General features: G+C 46.6%; 2 non-coding genes across 2 annotated transcripts; both read left to right on the forward strand.

Annotated features, from left to right (window-relative positions):
* Positions 1–1,181: 1,181 nt before the first annotated feature.
* trnak-cuu (transfer RNA lysine (anticodon CUU)) lies at positions 1,182–1,254 on the forward strand. The gene has a single exon. It is a non-coding gene; the product is annotated as a tRNA-Lys (tRNA).
* Positions 1,255–14,788: 13,534 nt separating this feature from the next.
* trnan-guu (transfer RNA asparagine (anticodon GUU)) lies at positions 14,789–14,863 on the forward strand. The gene has a single exon. It is a non-coding gene; the product is annotated as a tRNA-Asn (tRNA).
* The last annotated feature ends 9,276 nt before the right edge of the window (positions 14,864–24,139 follow it).

Genomic DNA, 24,139 nt, shown 5'->3' on the forward strand with positions numbered 1-24,139 from the left:
CATTCCCCACCCTGCCTTTGCGGCAACTACACCAATTTTAAGTGTGTCCCTCAGCACGTAATCCTGGATCTTGGATTGCGCTAGCCTGCAACACGCAGACGTGGACATCTCCTTGCTCTGGAAGACCAGCAAGTTTCGGCAAGACCAAAGAGCATCTTTGACTGAGTTGATGGCACTCCAGCAGCAGGTGATGTCTGTCTCGGTGTGTGTCGCTTTGAACAGCCCGGAGAGCACAGAGTCCTGTGTTACGGATCTGCTCGATGTGAACCTCGACACAACCACTGCATGTCTATCCAAACCAGGTTCCCTGATGGTCTAGTGGTTAGGATTTAGTGCTTTCAACGCCACAGCACGGGTTCGATTCCCGGTCAGGAAAATTGTACTTTTAATTCAAAACCGAATAAAAAAATAGTTCATCTATTTTACACATCTTTATGCATCTCAGTGTAAAAACAAAAGAAGCATTGATTTAAACATCATTAATTAATACATAAAATTCTATTGTCATATGATATATTTTGCTCTGAGCATATGAGGTACTTTTCTCTCGATCCCATTGGGTTTAATTCTGGTAATCTGGTGCTGAAAGTGGAGATGTTTCCGCAGTGTACCGCAAATCACAGACACCATCAGAGGCAGTCTCTCGGGATCGAGGAGGACTTGCTTCCATCCCAAAGTGAGTCCTTTGATGGCTGAACATTCCGATACGAGAGCCACAGACCCTGTTACAGGTGGGACAGACATACGTCGAGGGAAGGGGTCGGTGGAACTGGTTTGCCGCGTGCTCCTTCCACTGCCTGTGCTTGGTCTCTTCATGCTCCTTGCTTCTAGAGTCAAGAGCTCAACGCTCTCTCAGAAGGTCTTTCTCCACATCGGGCGGTCTGCGGTCAGGGTCTCCCAGGTGTCAGTGGTGATGTCGCACTTTACCAGGGAGGCTTTGATGCTGTCCTTATAACGTTTCCGCTGTCCTCCTTTGGCTCTTTTACCCCAAAGGAGCTCCGCATAAAGACGTAAACATAAACACGTGAGGATTAGGGGCCGGAGTAGGCCATTCGGCCCCTCGAGCCTGGTCCACCATTCAAGAAGATCCTGGCAGTTCTTCAACAGCAAGTTTAAACATCTGGGACGGAGCCAACAGGCACCTGGCTGCAATGAGTGATAAAAACCTGCTTTGAATGAAAGCCTGGCTAGCTCAGTCGGTAGAGCATGAGACTCTTAATCTCAAGGTCGCTGGTTCGAGACCCACGTTGGGCGATTTCTTTTCATTTAATGTTGCTTTAATGGAAAACCTCTGACCGAAACGGCACAAAACAAAAATGTTGCTTTCAAAGTCATTAAACTCCGAAATTTTCATGCCCCGCGAATCTCCTGAATCAGATGCCTCTAGTTTTGGCGACTCATTCCATGTCCCTTTGCAATGTTGTGCTCCCAGCCACACTATGAAATGTGCGACTAACTTATCGAATCATGGAATGGTTACAGCACGGAAAACCATTCGGCCCATCGAGCCCGTGCCGACCCTCAGCGAGTCCCACTCCCCGCCCTTTCGCTGTAGCCCTGCAATTGTTTTTCCTTCAGACACTTATCCAACTCCCGTCTGAAAGATAAGATTGAGTCTGCCTCCACCGCCCTTTCAAGCCGTGCATTCCAGATCCTAACCACTCGCTGCTAAATGGCCATCTCCTGTTCCGATGTATGAAGTCTGGGAAACACGAGATCAATTCCTGGCACACTCACAGCCTTCCGAAATATAGCACCGTCATTCTCTTCTCGTAAAACCAGCTCCTGAAGTATCGGCCAGCTGTGTAGGTTAAAGCTCTGATTTTTTTCCTTAGATTGCTTTCGACACAGTGTTTCTGTCGTGTACTTTTTATCATATTCACCTCACACGTGAAAAGTCCCCGGTTCGAGCCCGGGTGGAAATTGTATTTTGGAGAATACTTTTGCTGTGTAATAAATTGAACAAAAGTCGCCCCAGGTTCCTTGTCGCATGAGCACTGAACATTTTAAACCAGTCTCCAACATACAGAGTGAGTAAAGTCAGATAGGGGAGAAAACTTCATCAATGATTCAAAATCCTGAAATAATTAAAGTTCAGTTATTGAAGTTTCCACTGTCCCTCAGTAACAATTCTATAAAACAACGCTGTCGGTTAATGAATGGGGAATAAAACAAATAATCTTCACCCATCCCCATCCCCCGGCACACAGTTTAATTAGTTGCATGTCATTATTTTAAAGATTTTGAATGGAAGAATTATTTTCTGAATCCGTGCTCCCTCTGTGAGCGCCGCATCACGAAACGAGCAGGAAACACATTAAAGAGTTTACCACAATTGCTGACATTTCTTTGTGTTTTTCTTGTGTTTTTTCAGCTCTTCGTCCTTTTCAGCTCCTGACTGCGGATATTGCTGTGATTAAACCTGAACACAATGCAATGTCTGTCTCACTGTTTCCCCGGTGTCAGGCAGAGATACGCCTGCTGCCGTCATTTATTGCATGTGACAGGACACAAAAGTTCAAAATCAACCTGCAGGTGGCCACACACAGCAATGAACAGTCAGGATGGCCGAGCGGTATGCGGTGCTGTGTTTAGATCACTGTCTCCTCTGGAGATATTATTTTTGCACCAAAAACTAACGTGCGATAAAATGGAAAAAGAGCAGTCCGGGGTGCATTGTCACATGATGCAAGCTACCTCGGATCCGGAACAAAGTTCCCCGGACACCGTGCACAGGCTCAGGAAAACAAAGGGGGAGAGGATATCCCGGCCACTGATCCTTCCAGAAACACTGAACAAGTGCCCAGTCTGAAACTTTCCAGAGTAATAACTTGTAACCGGAGCTTCTGACAGTACGGATGGCCAAGCGGTCTAAGGTGCTGTGTTCAGGTCACACTCTCCTCTGGAGGTATGGGTTCAAATCGCACACCTGACGTTCAGTGTTTTTAATTACAAACTCATTTGTTTGGACACCACACTCAAGTGCTTTGGGACATCCATCGAACTTCATAAAATGACCCCACTTCAATTGCAAACAATGATATCAAAGTTACTTCTCAAACCGGGAATCGATTGTGGGTGGCTGTAACGAAAGGAATGGTTTTGTGAAACATTGAAATGTGCCCTATAAATATCTCGCACTGCTCATTTAAAAACACGGTTATAATTTGTTTCAGTGCAAAAGAAGGCAGGCACGAAGGGCCAAATGGCCGACTCCTGCTCCTGGTACTTGTGCTCTTTCACAGAGCAGAGAACATATGATCAAATGATCAACTCTCCCTCAGTTCGCATTTCGTTCATTGTGCAAAAGAAGATTATGGGTTCATTAATGATGTTTTCCTGTGAAAGCACCATAAAAGTTTAAGGACAATAATTCACCCAACATGATGTTCAAACCCACGACCCGGAGATTAAAAGTCTAATACTCTACCGACTGAACTAGCCGGGCCTGCTTAAGGTGCATCGTCCTGTCGCTGATTGCTGCCAGGCGCCTGTTGGTATCGCCCCGTGGCTTTATATCGAGCTTTATCTCGAGCATCAAACCACGAAACCGGTTCTCCTGAATTTCAAGGCTTGTACGGAGATCAATCATCAAAAGCCGTGTCATTAACCACAGCTGTGCCGTCAATTTTCTGATCGCAAAGTGCTTTCAGTCCTTGTCAATATCTCTTGTCTATGTGCCGGTGTTTCCCGATTCTGTCGGTCTCTCTGGCTCTTTAATCTGTGTGTGGTCACCTGCAGGTTGATTCTCGATGAATGCCTGTGTTTGTGTCTTCTACAACAATAGAAAATGTTTCTTATATATTTCTTACGTTCTATCCAATGCCTTGATATCCTTCCTAAATTGTGGTGCTCAGAACTGTAAACAGTTCTCCAACTGACGCCTAAACCGGGTTTGAAAAGGTATGGTACAACTTCCTCGCTGGTGTCCTCTATTTCACTTCATATAAAGCCAAGGGCCCTGTATTCATTTTAAACAACTGAGTAAGTTATCTACCCAGCTTCAGAGATTTCTGTGTGTAAATCACTCAATCCTTCTGCGTCTCTTTTAACACAATACCATTTAGTTTATGTTTTCTCATATCACCTCCCTTTGTTTCCCAGACCTTACACACAGGTACAGGAGGAGGCCCATTCAGCCCCTCGAGCCTGTTGCACAGGAACAGGAGGAGGCCCATTCAGCCCCTCGAGCCTGATACACAGGAACAGGAGGAGGCCCATTTAGCCCCTCGAGCCTGTTATACAGGAACAGGAGGAGGCTATTCAGCCGCTCGTGCCTGTTACACAGGAACAGGTGGAGGCCCATACAGCCTCTCGAGCCTGTTACACAGGAACAGGAGGAGGTCCATTCAGGTCCTCGAGCCTGTTACACAGGAACAGGAGGACGCCATTCAGCCGCTCAAGCCTGTTACACAGGAACAGGAGGAGGCCATTCAGCCCCTCGAGCCGGTTCCGCCATTCAATGAGATCATGGCTGATCTGTGAGCAAACTCCATATACCCGCCTTTGGACAATCTTCATTAATACCTTTGATCAAAATGCGATGTAAAATGAACAACTGACCCAGCACGAACTGCCCTTTGCAGAAGGGAGTTCCAAACCTCTCCCACCATGTGTGTGTTGGAATGTTTCCGAATTTCACTCCTGAAACGTCTGTCTCTAATGTTTACACTATGGCCCCTAGCCTGGGACTCCCCAACCAGCGGGAATCATTTCTCTCTATCTACTCTATCTCTTCCCTTATTATCTTTGAAAATTTTGATCAAATCAATGCTCGACCCTCTAATTTCCAGTGGGTGTAATCTCATATCTTAATTTAAACCTTGCAATCCAGGTATCATTCTGGGAAACCGACACAGTGCTCCCTCCAACGCCAATATAGCCTTCCTAAGGCAAGGTCAGTGAAAACTGAATAAAGGGACGGGTCTTACTAGATTTAATCTGATGGTTTCCAGCAGGCATTTGGTAAGGTCCCACACATCATCATCATCATCATCATTGGCGGGTCCTCGAACGAGGAAGGCTTACTTCCACATGTGTTCACAGGTGTTTCAATGAAGGACCCGATGTTCCAGTTCTGAACTCCAATCAAAGCGTGGAAGATGCCTGTGGGTGGATTCTTTTAACGTGGTGTGACCGTTGGACACCAGCCACCGCACGGACTTGACAGAGCGAGGTCTTGGTCCAGTGGCAAGGGTTAACCAGGACAGCTGGAGTCCTGCTGTGCTGCACGTCATCAAAACACAGGTCGCTGTTTTGTGCTTGGGAAGGCAGGAACATCGGCGGGACCCAGGTGCAGCGGAGGAGCGGGAAGATCAGTGTGGAGGAAAGGTGAGAGGTCGTGGTGGAGGAGCGGTGAGAGATCGTGGTGGAGGAACGGTGAGAGGTCGTGGTGGATGAACGGCGACAGATCGTGGTGGTGGAACGGTGAGAGATCGTGGCGGAGGAGTGACGAGAGATCGTGGTGGACGAACTGTGAGAGATCGTGGTGGAGGAGCGGTGAGAGATTGTGGCGGAGTTGCGGCGAATGTTAAACACAAGCGATGTTGGCAGAAATCAAAGTTGAGGCAACGAATGTGTTGTGTATCTGCAAAGCATGCACTCCCATGTTCCACCATCAGGGAGCTCATCCCCTGAAGTCCCAAGGGATCCCAACACCCCTTGGGAGCACTGCATTTAAGCCGGCCCCTAAGGCCAGTTTCTCACTCTGGAGTGTCTTATTAAAGACTGAGGTCACTGTTACTTTAACGTCCCTGTGTGCAGCCTCATCTGTGTTAGGAATAAATAACTGGCGTCGAGGATACGAATCCAACAAAAAGATGCAGCAAACTGTGGGCAACCTGGAGAAGTTCTCGGACGGTGAGGACTGGGAATTCTATGTCGAACGGCTAGACCAGTACTTTGTAGCCAACGAGCTGGACGGAGAAGGAAGTGCTGCAAAAAGGAGAGTGGTCCTCCTCAGAGTCTGTAGGGCTCAGACATACAGCCTCATGAAGAACCTTCTGGCTCTGGTGAAACCCACCGATAAATCGTATGAGGAGCTGTGTACACTGGTTCGGGACCATCTTAACCCGAGGGAGAGCGTGCTATGGCGTGGTATCGGTTTTATACGTGCCAGCGAACTGAAGATCAGGAAGTGGCGAGCTACATCGCCGAGCTAAGGCGACTTGCAGGATAATGTGAGTTTGATGGCTACCTGGAGCAAATGCTCAGAGACTTATTTGCACTGGGCATTGGCCACGAGACCATCCTACGAAAACTTTTGGCTGTAGATACACCGACCGTCAGTAAGGCCATTGCGATAACAGAGGTATTTATGTCCACTAGTGATAACACCACACAAATCTCTCAGCACACAAGTGCTGGCAATGTTCATAAATTAACTGGAACTGTGTTTGTGAGCAGAAATGTACAGGGCAGAACCCACGAATCTGCAACTGCGAGCAGGCCTCAGGTGACCCAGATGACTCAGAGTCTCCAACAAAGGATGAGTGCAAGGCAATTCACACCTTGTTGGTGATGTGCATGCTTCCATTCAGCCTATTCATGCCGCTTCAAACATTATGTTTGCAAGAGCTGTGGAACAATGGGGCATCTCCAACGAGCTTGCGAATGAGCTGAAAGCTCTGCAAAACCTGCTAACCACCATGTGGCAGAGGAAGATCGGTCCATGATGGATCAAAGCAATTTCGAGCCTTAGAGAGCGGAGGCAGATGCTTAAGTACACGGGGTGCACACATTTTCGAAGAAATGTCCACCTATAATGCTAAATGTAAAATTGAATGGCTTACCCGTAACCATGGAACTGGACACGGGCGCTAGCCAGTCCATCGTGAGTAAAAAGATGTTTGAGAGACTGTGGTGCAACAACGCATTCAGACCAGCCCGAAGCCCCATCCACACAAAACTGAGAGTGTACACCAAAGAGCTTATCACTGACCTGAGCAGCGCCATGGTCAAGGTCACCTACGAGGGGACGGTGCACGAACTGCCACTCTGGATTGTCCCGGGCGATGGCCCCACACTGCTTGGAAGGAGCTGGCTGGGCAAAATCCGCTGGAACTGGGATACCATCCGAACGCTATCACATGTCGATGAGGCATTATGTACCCAGGTTCTGAACAAATTTCCTTCCCTTTCTGAGCCAGGCATTGGAAACTTTTCCGGTGCGAATGTGCGGATCCACTTGGTCCCAGAGGCACGACCCATTCACCACAAGGCGCGAGCGGTACCTCATATGATGAGGAGAGAGTGGAAATCGAGCTGGACAGGCGGAAACGCGAGGACATCATCTCCCCAGTGGAATTCAGTGAATGGGCCAGCCCGATTGTTCCAGTACTCAAAAGTGAAGGCACGGTCAGGGTTTGCGGCGATTATAAAGTAACTATTAATCGTTTCTCGCTACAGGACCAATACCCGCTACCTAAGACAGACGACCAATTTGGCGCGCTGGCAGGAGGCAAGGCGTTCATCAAGCTTGAGCTGACTTCGGCCTACATGATGCAGGAGCTGGAGGAGTCTTTGAAGGGCCTCACCTGCATCAACATGCAAAAGGGACTGTTCAGCGACAACAGATGCCCGTTTGGAATTCGGTCGTCTGCAGCGATCTTCCAGAGAAACATGGAGAACCTACTCAAATCGGTACCACACACGGTGGTCTTTCAGGAGGACATATTGGTTATGGGTCTGGACACCGTCGATCACATACAAAACCTGGAGGAGATCCTCCAGCGACTAGATCGCGTAGGGCTGCGGCTGAAGAGGTCGAAATGCGTCTTCATGGCAACAGAAGTGGAGATTTCCGGGAGAAAGATCACGGCGGTGGCATTCGGCCCACAGACGCCAAGACAGAGGCTATCATGAACGCGCCCAGGCCACAGAACGTCACGGAGCTGCGGTCATTCCTGGGACTCCCCAACTATTTTGGTAACTTCCTACAGGAGTTAAGCACCTTTTAGAGCCCCTACATGTGTTATTGCACAAAGGTGAGAACTGGGTGTGGGGAAAAAAAAACAAGTAATTGCTTTTGACAAAGCCAGCAACCTTTTATGCTCCAACAAGCTGCTTGTCTTTTATAACCCGTGTAAAAGACTTGTGCTAGCATGTGACGCGTCGTCGTACGGAGTCGGGTGTGTATTACAACAAGCTAACATTGTAGGGAAGTTGCAACCTGTAGCCTATGCTTCCAGGAGCTTGTCTAAGGCCGAGAGGGCCTCGAGCATGATTGAGAAAGAGGCATTAGCGTGTGTGTTCGGGGTAAAGAAACTGCATCAGTTCCTGTTTGGCCTCAAATTTGAGCTGGAAACCGATCACATGCCCCTCACATGCCTGTTCACTGAAAACAAGGGAATAAATACGAATGCCTCAGCCCGCATACAAAGGTGGGCACTCACGTTCTCAGCGTATAACTAGACCATCCTCCACTGGACAAGCACTGAGAACTGTGCGGATGCTCTGTCGGCTACCATTGCCCACCACGGGGGTGGAATTGGCGCAACCTGCAAACTTGTTGATGGTGGCGCAGCCCGCTGACTTGTTGATGTTCATGGAAGCATTTGAAAATGATAAATCACCTGTCACGGCCCGCCAGATTAGGACTTGGACCAGCCAAGTTCCTCTGCTGTCCCTAATAACAAACTGTGTATTGCATGGGAGCTGGGCCAGCATTCCCGTTGAAATACAAGAGCCAATCAAGCCGTTCCAGCGGCGAAAGGACGAGCTGTCCAGTCAGGCAGACTGCCTGTTGTGGGGTAACCGCGTAGTGCTACGAAAAAAGGGCAGGGAGACGTTCATCTCGGATCTCCACAGCACACACCCGGGTATAGTAATGATGAAAGCGATAGCGAGATACCACATGTGCTAGCCCAGTATCGACTCTGACTTAGAGTCCTGTGTAAGGCAATGCAGTGTATGTGCTCAGTTGAGCAACGCGTCCAGAGAGGCACCACTAAGTTTGTGGTCCTGGCCCTCCAGACCAGGGTCGAGGATCCATATCAACTATGCAGGCCCATTTCTTGGTAAAATGTTCCTGGTGGTGGCGGATGCTTTTTCAAAATTGATTGAATGAGAAATAATGTCGGGAAGCACCGCCACCGCCACCATTGAAAGCCTGAGGGCCATGTTTGCCACCCACGGCCTGCCTGAAATACTGGTCAGTGACAACGGGCCTTGTTTCACCAGTGCCAAATTTAAAGAATTCATGACCCGCAATGGGATCAAACATCTCACCTCGACCCCGTTTAAACCAGCCTCCAATGGGCAGGCAGAGCGGGCAGTACAAACAATCAAACAGAGCCTCAAACGAGTCACAGAAGGCTCACTCCTAACCCGCCTGTCCCGAGTACTGCTCAGCTATAGCACGATACCCCACTCGTTCACAGGGGTGCCCCCGGCTGAGCTACTCATGAAAAGGACACTTAAAAGTAGACTCTCGCTGGTCCACCACAAGCTGCATGATCAGGTAGAGAGCAGGCGTCAGCAACAAAATGTAAATGATGGTCGCGCCACTGTGTCACGGGAAATTGATCTGAATAACCCTCTGTATGTGCTAAACTATGTACATGGTCCCAAGTGGATCGCGGGCACGGTGATCGCGAAAGAAGGGAGTCGGGTGTTTGTCTTCAAACTAGACAATGGACAAATTTGCAGAAAGCACCAGGACCAAACGAGGCTGCGGTTCACAGACTGCCCTGAACAACCCACAGCAGACACCACCTTTTTCGAATCCGCAACACACACCCAAAGGATCAACGACACCACCACGGATCGGAAATCGAACCCATCACACCCAACAGCCCAGCAAGGCCAGACTCACCCAGCAGCCCTGCAGGGCCAACAACACGCCTGCTCAGCGAGGGCAAAGCCAAAACACCAGAACATACATTTGTACCGAGGCGGTCCACCAGGGAAAGAAATGCTCCCGTCCGCCTCACCTTGTAAATAGTTTTCACTTTGACTTTAGCGGGGGAGTGATGTTGTGTCTCTGTAAAGCATGCACTCCCATGTTCCACCACCAGGGAGCGCATCCCCTGAAGTTCCAAGGGATCCCAAGAGACTGTTGGATGCTTTCGTTCCAAGTTATTACTCTGGAAAGTTTCAGACCGGGCACTTGTTCAGTGTTGCTGGAAGGCCCAGTGACCGGGATATCCTCTACCCGGGTTTTTCCTGAGCCTCTGCTCGGTGTACGGGTAGCTTTGGTCCGGGTAAGAGATAGCTTGCATCATGTGACAATGTACCCCGGACTGCTCTTGTTCCATTTTATCGTCCACAAGATTTCATTTCAAAAATGTTTCCGCCAACAGGCGCTCAATCCCTCTCTCTGCAAAACGTTCCTTTCACAAACATTTCTCTGATTGGAACTGCACCAAACAACAATGTTCCTTTCAAAGTCATTAAACTCCCCAATTTACACATCCACAATTTTAAGGACAAGGACTGAAAGCGCATTGCGATCAGAAAATGCCGGACCCCCTGTGGTTAATGACAGAGCTTTTGATGGTTGATCTCCGTACACACCTTGGAATTCAGGAGAAACTGTTTCGTGGTTTGAAGTTCGAGATTAACCCACGGGGCGGAGCCAACAGGCGCCTGGCAGCAATCAGCGACAGGAAGATGCAACTGAAGCAGGCCCGGCTATCACCGGCATTACCATCGCCGAATCCCCCGCCATCAACAGCCTGGGATCACCATTGACCAGTAACTGAAGGGGATTGACAGGAGCGATGTGGAGAAGCCCGGCTAGCTCAGTCGGTAGGACAGGAGGCTCTTAATCTCAGGGTCCTGGGTTCGAGCCTCACGTCGGGTGAATTATTTTCCTTAAACTTTTGTGTTGCTTTCACGGGATTTAATCTTCTTTTGCACAATGAAAGTAATGCTAACTGTTTTGGTCTCCTTATTTAAGGAGCGATATACTTACATTGTAGGCAGTTCAGACAAGGTTCACGAGGATGCATGAAGAATGTTCCCGATGACAAGTTGGCAAAATAATTAAAGTCTGTGAGATACTCAACCATTATTTCAATAATTAATCCACCCACAAGATTTGAGATACAACAAGGATCCATAGCTTTGCCAAGACCAGCCAGCTCACTTGGTCAAATATAAAACTCTTAATCTCAGGGTTGGGGGTTTGAGCCCCACGTTGGGTAAATAGCTTCTGTTGCAAGCCAGTAATGACATGGACTCTCTTACTAATCCACCCCAACTTACAGTAACACAGTCCCGCCTAAAGAATGAGGAATTGTGGGTGACTGCATGTTGATCAGCAGAAAACTTCCTCCTCTCCGATTCCACTAAGGCTCAGCCTCCCACGATCACCTCTCGACAGGACAGGCTGCTGTCCAGATCGATTATACAGAGGCTTGGAATACAAGAGCAGGGAGGTTATTCTTGAACGGTTAGGCCACAGCTAGAGTACTGCATGCAGTTCTGGTCACCACATTACAGCAAGGACGTGATTGCACTGGAGAGGGTACAGAGTAGGTTTATGAGGATGTTGCCGGGACTGGAGAATTTTAGCTCTGAGCAGAGATTGGATAGGCTGCGTTTGTTTTCCTTGGAACAGAAGATGCTGAGGGGAGAGGATTGAGGTGTATAAAATTATGAAGGGCCTGGATAGAGTGTACAGGAAGGTTCTGTTTCCCTTAGAAGAGGGGTCAACAACCAGGGGGCACAGATTTAAAGTAATTGGTCGAAGGTTTAGAGGGGATTTGAGGGGAAATCACTGGAACTCACTGCCTGAAAGGGTGATCGATTCAGAAACACTCTGCACATTTAAAAAAGTACTTGGATGTGCACCTGAAGTGCCGTAACCTACAGGGCTACGGACCAAGAGCTGGAAAGTGGGACTGCGCTGGGGAGCTGTTTGTCGGCTGGCACGGACACGATGGGCCGAATGGTCTCCTTCCGTGCTGTAAATTTCTCTGATTCCATGACGAGCAATTAACATTTTAAACCAGTCTCCTAAAACACAGAGTGAGTAAAGTCAGATAGGGGATAAAAATCCCTCAAGGGACACACAGGGTAAGATAAAGGAAAAAGGGAAGCTTAGGACAGATAGCGAGAAATCGACACTGCAGAAACTCGAGAGGAGTATGAAAAGAGCATGGGTGCAGGATCAGAACAGCCACGATATTATTGGATGGTGGAGCAGGCTCGTGGGGCCGAATAGCCGACTCCTGCTCCTTACATACTTATGTTAATTGTTGAATCATTGCCCATTGCACGCACTTTACTTGAGGTGTCTGATTCAGAATGTTCATTGTAACATGTAATGAACATGTAACAGTGTAATATCTCCAAGTTGGCAGATGACACTAAACTGGGTGGCGGTGTGAGCTGTGAGGGGGACGCTAAGAGGCTGCAGGGTGACTTGGACAGGTTAGGCGAGTGGGCAAATGAATGGCAGATGCAGTATAATGTAGATAAATGTGAGGTTATCCACTTTGGGGTCAAAAACACTACGGCAGAATATTATCTGAAAGGCGGCAGATTAGGAAAAGGGGCGGTGCAACGAGACCTGGTTGTCATGGTTCATCAGTCATTGAAAGTTGGCATGCAGGTACAGCAGGCGATGAAGAAGGCAAATGGTAAGTTGGCATTCATCGCGAGCGGATTTGAGTATAGGAGCAGGGAGGTCTGACTGCAGTTGTGCAGGGCCTTGGTGAGGCACCACCTGGAATATTGTGTTCAGTTTTGGTCTCCTAATCTGAGAAAGGACGTTCTTGCTATTGAGGGAGTGCAACGAAGGTTAACCAGACTGATTCCCGGGATGGCAGGACTGACATATGAGGAGAGACTGGATCAACTAGGCCTGTATTCACTGGAGTTTAGAAGGATGAAAGGGGATCTCATAGACACATTTAAAATTTGGATGGGACGGGACAGGTTCGATGCAGGAAGAATGTTCCCGAAGTTGTGGAAGTCCAGAACCAGGGAACACAGTCTAAGGATAAGGGGCAAGCCGGACTGACATATGAGTAGAGACTGGATCAACTGGGTGTTTATACATTGAAATTTAGAAGGATGAGCGGCGATCTCATAAAACATTTAAAATTCGGATGGGACTGGTGAGTGCCAACTTTAGCTCAGCCGTTACTTCGTAAACCAACTTTGTGAAAAGTTTGAATTTGTCTTAATGTAGTCGCTGCCTGGTGTTTTTGTTGTCATTTTCAATCTCCTTCTTTCAAACTGAAACAAATGGTAACCCTATTTGTAAATTAGGAATGCGAGATTTTTCGAGAGCATATTTAAATGCTTCACAAAAACATTCTGATCACGACAGCTACAGGGTTCGATTCCCAGTTAGAGAAGTAACTTTGCGACCACCGTTTTTAATTAAAGTGAAGTAATTTAATTAAATTACACAGATGACCCAAAGCACTTCAGACTGGTGTCAAAACAAATGAGTTGGTAATTAGAAAAATAGGAATGTCAGAAGTTGGATTTGAGTTTCTGGGATTGAGGATGAATAACCCTCTGTGCACTGGAACTGGGAAGGGTGAATAATGAATGAGTTGTTTCCGGGTTTGAAATGCGGCTTGTATTTGCTGGTATTAACCGATAGCATTATTTAGCAGAATGAAATAAATGCTAACATGATCACTGAGTGACAGTCGAAACTTAAACTACTTAATTTTAATAATTTGTGAAACTTGAATCATTGAGGAAGTTTTATTCCTTTTCTGATTTTACACACTCTGTATTTTAGGAGACTGGTTTTAAATGTTCATTGCTCACCATGGAATCAGAGAAGTTAACAGCACGGAAGGAGGCCATTGTCACATGAACAATGAACATTTAAAACTAATTTTTGTTTCAGAAATAATGTTTCCACCCGGGTTTGAACCGGGAACTTTTCGTGTGTGATGCGAATGTGATGACCGCTACACTACAGAAACCAGCAGCTAATGCCAAGCCCAGAGAGAAATGTACAGCAGCAATCTGCAATACTCAATCCCTCTCTCTGCAAAAAGTTCCTTTCACAACATCTCTCTGACCGGAACTGCACCAAAATAAAATATTCCTTTCAAGTGTGCAAATTATTTTCGTTTAACTTTTATTTTGCTTTCATGGTATAACATCGTTAAGGAATCGATAATCTGCTTTTGCACAATGAAAGAAATGCTAACTGAGGGAAAGTCAGTCGGTCAATAATTGGTTCTGTGCTCTGCATGTTGGTAATGTAGCCATAGTGATCCAAAGATCGGTGGGAAAGCAAGTTGTGAGGAGGACACAAACAATCTGCAAAGCGATATCGATAGGCTCAGTGGCTGGGCAGTAATTTGTCAGGTGGAGTATAATGTGGGAAATATGAGGTTATCCACTGTGGTAGGGATAATAGTCAGGCCATTCTGACTATTCAGTGCTGTGTGTGGCCATCTGCAGGTTGATGTTGAACTTTTGTGTCCTTTTATGTGAAATAAATGAGGGCAGCAGGCGTATCTCTGCCTGACACCGGGAAAATAGTGAGAGAGACCTTGGAGCAAGGGTCTGGTTATTGCCAAACTTCAAAGGAACTATTAATTCTGGAAAACAAATGTCTGAAAGAACAGTGACCCCGACCTGATTGGAACACAAAATTTTCGGATTTACCGTCAGACACACTACCGTTGCGCCACGAGGCCTACACAGTGCGGTGGAGATGTTCGTCGAAATGAAGGTTCTACAATACAAGGGGCTTGGAAATCAGGAGAACCAGTTTCGAGGTTTGAATTTCGAGATACATCCATGGTGCGGAGCCAACAGATCCCTGGCAGCGATCAGTGACAGGGAGATGCAACTTATGCAGTCCTGACTAGCTCAGTCGGTAGAGTATGAGACTGTTAATCTCAGGGTTGTGAGTTCAAACCCCACGTTGGATGAATTATTTTCCTTAAACTTTTTTGGTGCTTTCACAGGAAAACATCATTAATAAACCCATAATCTTCTTTTGCACAATGAAAGAAATGCGAACTGAGGGAGAGTTGATCATTTAATCATTTATTCTGTGCTCTGTACAAGAACACAAAAACCAGGAGCAGGAGTCGGCCATTTGGCCGTTCGAGCCTGCCTTCTTATGCACTGAAACAAATTTTAACCGTGTTTTTAAATGAGCAGTGCGAGATATTTAGAGTGCACATTGCAATGCTTCGCAAAACCATTCCATTCGCTACAGCCACCCAGGATCGATTCCCGGTGTGAGAAGTAACTTTGATATCACTGTTTGTAATTGAAATGCGTCATTTTATTCAGTTCGATGGATGTCCCAAAGCACTTCAGAGTGGTGTACAAACAAATGAGTTTTCATTAAAAACACTGAATGTCAGGATTGGGATTTGAACCCACGCCTCCGGAGGAGACAGTAACCTGAACCAACGCCTTAGACCGCTCGGCCATCCTGACTGTTGGATGTTCAAGTTGCAAGTTATTACACTGGAAAGTTTCAAAACGGGCACTTGTTCAGTGTCGCTGGAACGCCCAGTTACCGGGATATCCTCTCCCCCGGGGTTTTCCTGAGCCTGTGCTCGATGTACGGGGAGCTTTGGCACGGGTCCGAGGTAGCTTGCATGTGTAGGCTGCTTGCTGGCACAGGTGGTCTCTTACCAGTGTGATCAATTCTTCAAACGGCTTGCTTGCTGGTTTCTCGTGTGCCAGCAGGTCCTTCATTAAAGCGTATGTTTTCGAGCCGCAGCTTGTCAAGAGATGGGCTCTTCTCTTGTCTGCCTTATTGTCGCCGAACCAGTCTTTGGTTACAAAGCTTTGCTGGAGCCTTTCTATAAAGTCCTCCCAATTATCTCCAGCATTGTATTTTTCATCTGAGCCGTTGGTCGCCATTCTGTGGATTCTGTAATCCCGTAGCTCGTCGCCACTGAAAAGTCCTGACCCTGTAATACAGACTCACACGAGGCACATACTGAAGTCAAGTTCACTCTGGAGCTGCACCTTTATTACACAGCTCTCGAATGCCACACTTGCCTGAGACCTATCCTTATATACCTGTCTGGGAAAGGTATCCAGTGTCTCTGCAAATGCACCCCTGGTGGTAAGGTAAGTTTGTGGTTACAGGTCATCTCTAGTTACAGTCATGTATGGCATGGTAAGGTAGTTATGTACAGTAGTGTGAGATACATGACAGTATTGGTATTTATGGTGATTACAGGAATTATTAATCGTCTCACAGACCTCAATTATTTTTATGCGATGAATTGATCGAGGATTGAAAGCAGGTTAGTCCGGCGGGTCTTAACCGCTCGACCACCAGGGAACAGTTCCGATACATGTCGATATACATATATATATTTATATATGACCCTGAATATCAACGGCTACCTACCTAGACCTCGTGGTGCAACGGTAGTGTGTCTAACTTTGTGAGAGAAATTGTTCCACAGTGACACCCATCTCATCTTTTGTTCACTTTTAAACACTAGAAACTGAGACAGGGGAATAAATAGAGAAACCAAAGCACAGGGTTATAGACAAGAGGAAGAGAGAAGGGGAAAAATACTGTCCCCACCCAGAACAAATGCAGAAACCCCTCTGCTGCGATCGGGGGGACCATCCACAGCCTGGATACTCTAACGTCCCAACAGCTCATTGACTGTCGGAGTGGGACTGTGCGGTGCTTCAGAGGACAGCTCGAAAAAGCAAAGTCACTGATTCCGTCTCATGTGCTCCTCCAATCAAGAAGAGCAACACACTAAAAATGCTCCAATAATGGTTACACCTTATCTTCACATTTGCTGCACAGTTGGCTCGTTGGTCTAGGGTTATGATAATTTTTTCGGGGTTGATACTTGAAATTTGCGAGAGGTCCCGGATTCAAATCCTGGACGAGCCCTCAATTTACCCAAGAATTTTGAAATTGCATCGAACTTTTGCAAAGAAGGTCTTGCATTTCTTCAACACTTTTCAGGAACTCATGACGCCCTAAAGCGCTTTATAGCCGTTGAGTTATGTTTGAAGTGTTGAAGTGTTGTATTGTGGGGAAAGATGTGCCAAAATCACCCCACACGAACTGCAACTCTTTGCGAAGGAGTTCGGTGCAAATAATCAGGTGCCTCAGGGATTGGACTTTCTGTGAATGAGTTTTGCTTGTACCTGCGTTCGAGATTGAAACAGTAACTGGGCTTCCATCTCACGGGATCAGTGTGTAGCGGTTAGTGAGTAGGTGACCAGGTTGATGTGCGCCGCTTTCAATCTTTGAAATTTCACCAAACAAAGAAACGGTGAAGCCAACTGTCCCTGTAAGCGACGGATTGAAGGGATCGCTGCTCCAAACAGAGCTGGAACACGCACAGTGCAGGAATAGGGTCCGCAACATCAAATGTCAAAGTTATTAAGCAGACAATATTTAAACATACACTTAACAGTACTTACAGACAAACCAAGCGAATGTTAGCCAAAGAACTCAAACACGTTGCAGTTTCCAGCTCGGTGTCCAAATTGATCAAACATTAATCGGATTCTAAACTATCTGTTCCAAATGGCACATTTTATATCTTTTCCTTACCCCTGCTACGTGACATTTTAAACTTTTAATAGTATTACCTAACACAAGTGCCCAACTTCTGATGGAATGTCATTAACCTGAAACGTTAACTCTGTTTCTCTCTCCACAGATGCTGCCTGACCTGCTCAGTGTTTCCAGCATTTACTCTTTTTATTCTCCAAACTTATAATCAGAATATCACTTCCCTTGTCATCTAACTACACTCCTTCCTGATATGTAGCCTTGTCCTACAAACCAGGCTCCTTTCGGATGATTCAGGCATTCATTGGAATTCTAACTTCTTAATGATAACAATTATGTGAAGTATGTAACGATGTAATACTTGCCACCAGAGCGCGCGACTGTTGGAGTCCTAATGGTCACCTGCCCACACGAACAGGGCCAGTATAAAAGGTTGGCTGCCATGTAGTTCAGGCACACTGCAGTTGTAATAAAGAAGACTAAGATCACACGAAATTTAGCTCACAGAACTCAGCCTCGGTGAGTTTTTCTCTGCACAACAATTGGCGACGAGTAACAGAATTCGAATTTTCACGCAACCATGGCTGCTGTTGGAATATCAGAGAGATCCAAAGAGGATGATGATTGGGAAGCCTTCGTCGAGCAGCTCGACCTGTACTTTGTGGCCAACGAGCTGGAAGGAGACACTAACGTGGCGGAGCACAGGGCGGTTCTCCTCACCATCTGTGGGCCGAAAATATACAGCCTCATCAAGAATCTGCTCACACCGACAAAACCAAAGGAGAAGGAATATTCAGCGTTGTGCACACTGGTTTGGGACTACCTAAAGCCGAAGGAGAGTATCCTCATGGCCAGATATCGTTTTTACACGCACCATCGCTCCGGGGACCAGGACCTGGCGGATTATTTCACCGACCTGAGACAGCTCGCTGGACTTTGCTATTTTGGAGCTGCGTTGGGGCAAATGCTGTCGGACGTTTACGTGCTGGGCATCAGCCACGAGGTCATTCTTCGAAAGCTGCTGGCTGCTGAAACCCGAGACCAGAGCAGGGCCATCGCGATCGCCCAGGCATGCATGGCCACGGACGATAACACCAAACAGATATCTTCTCAACATCGAAGCTCATCGGCAAGTACTGTGCATAAAATGATGTCGCTAGCAGGCCGAAATGCATATGGCAGGGTCGAAACGTCTGTGGCTGCAAGACTTGTGATGACTCAGAGTCCGCCATCGGGGATCGATGTGAATCTATTAGCACCGTGTTGGTGCTGCGGGGATAATCCTCGGGCCCATCAATATCGATTCAAGCACTACGTGTGAAAAGGCTGCACAACGAAGGGGTACCTCCAGTGAATGTGCAAACGTGCTGTGACATACCACGTGGCAGAGGATGATCGATCCGGCACGGATCATGCAGCACAGGCAACTCAACCCGAGGAACAAGGACTCCCAGGTGCCGGTGGGGATGTTGCATTTTATCAGGGAGGCTTTGAGGGTGTGCCCGAAACGTTTCTTCTGCCCACCTGGGGCTCGCTTACCGTATCGGAGTTCTGAGTGGAGCGTTTGCTTAGCGAGTCTCGTGTTGGGCATGTGGACAATGTGGCAAGCCCAACGGAGCTGGTCGAGTGTGGTCAGTGCTTCAATGCTGGGGATGTTGTCTGATCGAGAACACTGATGGTGGTGCGTCTGTCCTCCCAGGGGATTTGCAGGATCTTGCGGAGACAGCCCTGGTGGTATTTCTCCAGTGATTTGAGATGTCTGCTGTATATAGTCCATGTCTCGGTTCCATACCGCGGGGCAGTTATCACCACCGCCCTGCACACCATAAGCTTGTTGCCAGATTTGAGGTCCTGGTCTTCAAACACTCTCCTCCTCAGGTGATCGAAGGCTGTGCTGGCACACTGGAGGCGGTGTTGAACCTCGTCTTCGATGTCTGCCCTTGTTGATAGTAGGTTCACGAGGCGTGGAAAATGGTCCACGCTTTCGAAGGCCACACTTACAGCCTTCTTAAATATAGCACCCTCATTCTATTCTCTTGAAACAAGTTCCTGAATTCTCGGCTAGCTGTGTAGGTTAGAGCTGTGGTTTTATCCTGTGATAGATTCTATCATAGTGTTTCCGAAGTGTAGTAGTTATCACATTCGCCTCACACACGAAAGGTCCCCGGTCCGAAACCGGGCGGAAAGATCTTGAAAACTTGAAAATGGGCCTAATAGCTGACTCCTGTTCCTAACTCTTACGTTCTTTTGATCTCTTGACCTTTCACAGGAGAACAAACTCTTCTCTGAACATGCATGATAAAGCTCCAGAAAATATTTCCGTCCGAGGTGCTTTCGCGTGTGAGGCGAACGTGTTAACCGTTACACTTCGGAAACATCTCCCCTTTCAGCACCAGATTACCAAAATTAAACCCAATGAGATCGGGATAAATGTTCCTCACATGCTCAGGGCAAAATATCTGATTGATGGTCCACAAAAGAATGAACAAACTTCAGCACGAGGTCAGAGGGAAATGTTAAGCGAGCACGTGGACTGCTGAATTGCACTTTTAAGGAGTTGGTGATGACAAAACAAATGGGTTCCGCTTAAAGATCAGAAAAGTAACAAGTGGGATTCGAACCCTCACCTTCAGAGAAAACTGCAATTTGAACACAGCAGCTTAGACCGCTCGGCCATCCAGACTATGCAGTGCTTTGTGTGGCCACCTGCAGGTTGATTTTGAACTTTTGTGTCATGTCACATGAAATAAATAAGGGCAGCAGGCGTATCTCTGACTGATACCGGGGAAACAGTGAGACAGACATTACAGCAAGGTTCTGGTTATTGTCAAACAGCAAATGAAATATTAATTCTGGAAGAAAAATATCCAAAAAAAACACTGACCCTAACGTGATTTGAAAACGCAACCTTCTAATTTGGAATCAGACACACTACCGTTGCACCATGACACCTACACAGTGAGCTGGAGATGTTCGTCTGTATGAAGGTTCTGCAATACAAGGGGCTTTAACATCCCCGCCCATTCCCACCAGGTATCACAAAGAGCGCTCACCGGACAGTGACCGAATGGTTTGCTCGAAAACCTTTCTCTTGCTTTCACGGGAAACCATCATTAATTAACCCCTCACCTTCTTTTGCACAATGAAACAAATGCTAACTCAGGGACATTGCATACTTCAATCATTTGGCCTGTGCTTTACATCTTAACTCGAAAGCCATATCCCATTTCACTCACTGTATTTTAGCTTTCTGGTTCAAAGTCTTCAGGGATCTGGGGCAACTTTTATCAAATTTAGCAGCACCGGTTTTTCCTATCATGCACACAAAATAAAATCAGTCGTGATGATAAAATCCCACCGTGCGTATTTTCAGATTCAATGCTGTCGGATTTCAAATAAAGTGAGAGAATTTTACACTGAAAAGATTTGCAAGTGTTACTTGTATTTGTGTCTTTAATTAAACTTTGTGGCGTCTGACTCCCGTTCATGCCACTGTTGAATAAGAAAGGAGGGTTTGACGATGACCAGCTCATTCTTTTTGTTCAGTGGTTTCTCATCCTTTGATGGGCTGCAGTACAGCGGATATCACGTTGGCCTCACACGCAAAAGGTCCCCGGTGGATTCGTTTTCTCTCAGTCAAAGTTATCTATTTATTGAAGTGAAATAAAGTGCAATTAAGGAATAAGGGAGCCCTTTTACCAGGAGAATAAATAGCAAATGATGGAAATCTCAGCAGGTCAGACAGCATTTGCCAGGAGACGAAACACGTGATTAAACCAGGGACTTTTCCCGTGTAAAGCAAACGTGATAACCACTACACTACAGAAACCTCTGGTACAATAACCCCAACAGAGGGGAGGTGACCAGTGAGCTTCCTCTGTGCTGATCGGCATTGTGTGTCGGCTCACCTGAAACAACTTCTGTCCCACACTGAAAGTTCTCAATCCTTCTCCTCCGCTGCCCTTTACAGAAATGTCAGGGATCACCCAGCCACCGTGTTCACTTCCACATCCTCACAATGGGGCCACAGAGGCTCCTACCTTTCTATCCGCGATCAGCGAACTCACCCAGTTTAAAAAATTAAACCCGAATACGTGCCCGGCAAAGGGCAGGAGAAGCCAAATAGTCTGTGAACTCGGTCTATCACAGAAAGCATTTGTATTCATGGTGGTTACAGCAATTATTAATCGTCTCAAAGAACTCAATTATTTTTATGCGATGAATTGATTGAGGATTGAAACCAGGTTGGTCCGCCGAGTCTTAACCGCTCAACCACCAGTGAACAGTTACGATACATGTCGATATATTTATATATATTTATATGTGAACCTGAATTTCAACGGCTACCTACTTAGACCTCGTGCTGCCCACGGTAGTGTGTCTAACTTTGAGTGAGATAAATTGTTCTACAGTGACACACATTTCATCTTTTGCTCCCTTTTAAACACTAGAAACTGTGACACGGGAATAAATAGAGAAACCAAAGCACAGGGTTATAGACAACAGGAAGAGAGAACGGGAAAGATATTGTCCCCACCCAGAAGTAATGCAGAAACGCCTTTTCTGTGCTCGGGGTGACCGCCCACAGCCTGGATACACTAACGTCCCAACAGCTCATTGACTGTCGGTGTTGGACAGTGCGGTGCTTCAGAAGACAGGTCGTAAAAGCAAAGTCACTGATTCCATCTCATGTGCTCCTCCGATCAAGAATAGCAACCACACTAAAAATGTTTCAATAATGGTTACACCTTATCTCCATATTTATCAAACAGTTGGCTCGTTGGTCTAGGGGTATGATTCTAGCTTCGGGGTTATTGCTTGAAATTTGCGAGAGGTCCCGGGTTCACATACCAGACAAGCCCTCGGTTTAGCCAAGCATTTTGAAATTGCATCAAACTTTTGCAAAGAAGGACTTGCATTTCTGCAACAGCTTTCAGGAACTCATGACGCCCCAAAGCGCTTTGCATCCGTTGAGTTATGTTTGAAGTGTTGTCGTGTGGGGAAAGATGTGCCCATATCACCCCACACGAACCGCAACTCTTTGCGAAGGAGTTTGGTGCAAAAAATCAGGTGCCTCAGGGACTTGGACTTTCTATGAATGAGTTCTGCTTGTACCTGCGTTCAAGCTTGTAACAGTAACTATGCTTCCATCTCACGGGAGCAGCGTGTAGCGGTTAGTGAGAAGGTGACCAGGTTGATGTGCGCCGCTTTCAATCTTTTAAATTTCACCAAACAAAGAAACGGTGAATCCAACTGTCCCTGTAAGCGACGGATAGAAGGGATCGGTGCTCCAAACAGAGCTGGAACACACGCAGTGCAGGAATAGGGTCCAAACATTAAATGTCAGAGTTATTAAGCAGACAATAATTAAACATACACTTAATAGTACTTACACCCAAACTTTGCGAATGTTAGCCGAATAACTCAAACACGTTACAGTTCCAAGCTCGGTGTACACATTGATCAAACATTAATCGGATTCTAAACCATCTGTTCCAAATGCCACATTTTATATATTTTCCTTACCCCTGCTTCGTGAAATTGAAACTTTTAATAGCATTACCTAACACAACTGCCCAACTTCTGATGGAAGGTCATTAACCTGAAACGTTAACACTGTTTCTCTCTCCAGAGATGCTGCTTGGCCTGCTCAGTGTTTCCAGTAATTACTCTTTTTAGTCTCCAAACTTATCATCAGAGTATCACTTCCCTTGTCATCTAACTACACTCCTTCCTGATATGTAGCCTTGTCCTACAAACCAGGCTCCTTTCTGATGATTCAGGCATTCATTGGAATTATAACTTCTTAACGATAACAATTTTGTGAAGTATGTAACTATGTCATACTTGCCAACAGAGGGCGTGACTGTTGGAGTCCGAATGGTCACCTGCCCACACCTGCAGGGCCAGTATAAAAGGTTGGCTGCCATGTTGTTCAGGCACTCTGGAGTTGTAATAAAGAAGACTAAGATCACACTAAGTTTAGCTCACAGTACTCAGCCTCCTGGTGTTCTACTTTTCACAACAATTGGCGACGATTAACAGAATACAAACCTTCACACAACCATGGCTGCTGTTGGAATATTAGAGAGATTCATAGAGAGTGAAATAAATGAGGGCAGCAGGCGGATCTCTGCCTGACACCGGGGAAACAGGGAGACAGACCTTGGAGCAAAGGGATATGGATGGAGTCGGCAAAACTTGAGGCATCTGATTCAGGAGAGTTGCGGGGCGTGGAAATTCGGGAGTTTAATGACTTTGAAAGGAACATTTTTTTCTGTGCCGTTTTGTTCAGAGAAATGTTTGTGAAAGGAATTTTTTGCAGGAAGGGATGCAGCATTTCACCTTTTGCCTTAGCACTTGTTTCTGGGTGTCAGGATCACATTTCGTTTCAATGTTATTCTTCCAGAATTAATATTTCATTTGCTGTTTGACAATAACCAGACCCTTGCTCCAAGGTCTGTCTCACTCTTTCCCCGATGTCAGGCAGAGAACCGCCTGTTGCCCTGATTTATTTCATGTGACAGGACACAAAAGTTCAAAATCAACCTGCAGGTGGTGACACAGCACTGAATAGTAATGATGGCCGAGTGGTCCAAGGTGATGTGTTCAGGTCACTATAGATAGTGTTCGAATCCTATTGCAGACATTTCTTATAATGAATCATGAGGCAGAACCCATTTGCTT

Source organism: Pristiophorus japonicus, unplaced genomic scaffold (genome assembly GCF_044704955.1).
Source record: "Pristiophorus japonicus isolate sPriJap1 unplaced genomic scaffold, sPriJap1.hap1 HAP1_SCAFFOLD_35, whole genome shotgun sequence".
Lineage (NCBI taxonomy): Eukaryota > Metazoa > Chordata > Chondrichthyes > Pristiophoridae > Pristiophorus > Pristiophorus japonicus.